Below are 1,516 nucleotides of genomic sequence, written 5' to 3'. Positions count from 1 at the left end.
ATATATATATATATATATACGGATATTTTTAATATAATGAAATAAATATTTTTACAAAAATAGTATTTATTTGTTCGAGAATTAGAAACACAAAACTAAATGCATAAATATTAATCCCAGAAAAAAAAATCACATAACAATGGGAGTTCTTATTGAACCCGTTTGTTTTACGGCCGCTCTCTCGTCCGATTTTTGCAGTGCGCGCCGACGCGTAGGACGTCAGCTTTCACGTGAAAGAGATGCCATTATTGTTTGCAAAGGCATGCCACTGAAACGTACCGCACGTAATTGCACAAAGGTGGTCTCTGTCCAGAAAACTGGTCCGCCCGTCTTGCGTAACGAGAAGACCGCGGAAATCGACCTCGTCGGGCAAAAAGAAACGCTTGCATCATCATCGAACGCGCAACATGCGTGCATTTCATCGTGCGCACGACCGGAAATATTTTTGATCTTATCATTTCACACGACAGACCATCTTATGCATAATACTCTCTGACGACGAAAGTGGAATATTTGATTTCAACCGGTCGTACGAGTCTCATATCTTCTGACGTGGCGCAGATTGATTTCCCGCATTTTCGAGATCCGTAAAATAATTTACGCCGCAAGCCAGTCTATTTCTTATCGCGGAGGAGATTCTATTAACCAAATCGACGCGGATATGCGATTTTAATTCACTTCGGAATAGCTTCAACGCGGAAATCGGCAGAGAGCCATAAAAAGACCAAAAGAATCCGTAGTACCTGACTGTTCCCAATTGATCTATTCCATTACAGAATCGCAGATTGCCCCTACAATTAAGTGTTATTCTAAGCTTCTATCCTGAAGTCATTTTGAAATTCTTACTTAATGTGTGTGAGTAAGATATTACGTTCTACGATACATCGGACGTTACCTTGTTATGTTCGAAACAGTAATTCGTATTCCATTCCGTGTATACCCGCCAGTATTAATCTGAAAATAAGAAATCAAGTTGATTGTCAGGAATACATAATCCCTTCATTATCTCTCCAGGCATAGGCGTCACTTTATCAAGAAGTGTATGGACTTCTAATTTCATTCACAAATTATTGCTCTGCTTTATTTAAAAAACTTGATCGGATATTAAATAAAATGTAATTATAATACTGCTTTTGAAAAGATGTTAATTTTAATAATAGTGACAAATAAGTAATTTTATCAATTACACGAATCATACTTTCAGAATCATAAATTTTATATATATTGAAAAGCTCCGTAAATTTAATTTCTAATGATTAATACGTTGCACAATGAAGACATTGTGGATTAATTGTATTATTTTCATTTTTCCCCTATTTTTCTTTCTTTCGTAACGGAAAGCGATGAAACGTTAACAGGTGAAGGATAAATTTGACGAAAGATGACATTGATGAAAGAAGTTTCCTCCATTGATAATGCTAAGATTAAGCAATATTGATGGATAACATTGATGAGAAAGTCTTGTGAGGACTTCGATCATAAATCCCTCGATGGAAACCGGAGACGGATGAACCGG

The sequence above is a fragment of the Trachymyrmex septentrionalis genome, unplaced genomic scaffold (genome assembly GCF_001594115.1).
Source record: "Trachymyrmex septentrionalis isolate Tsep2-gDNA-1 unplaced genomic scaffold, Tsep1.0 scaffold197, whole genome shotgun sequence".
NCBI classification, from domain to species: domain Eukaryota; kingdom Metazoa; phylum Arthropoda; class Insecta; order Hymenoptera; family Formicidae; genus Trachymyrmex; species Trachymyrmex septentrionalis.
The sequence above is the reverse complement of the archived record's forward strand: the minus strand, read 5'-3'. Positions refer to the sequence as shown.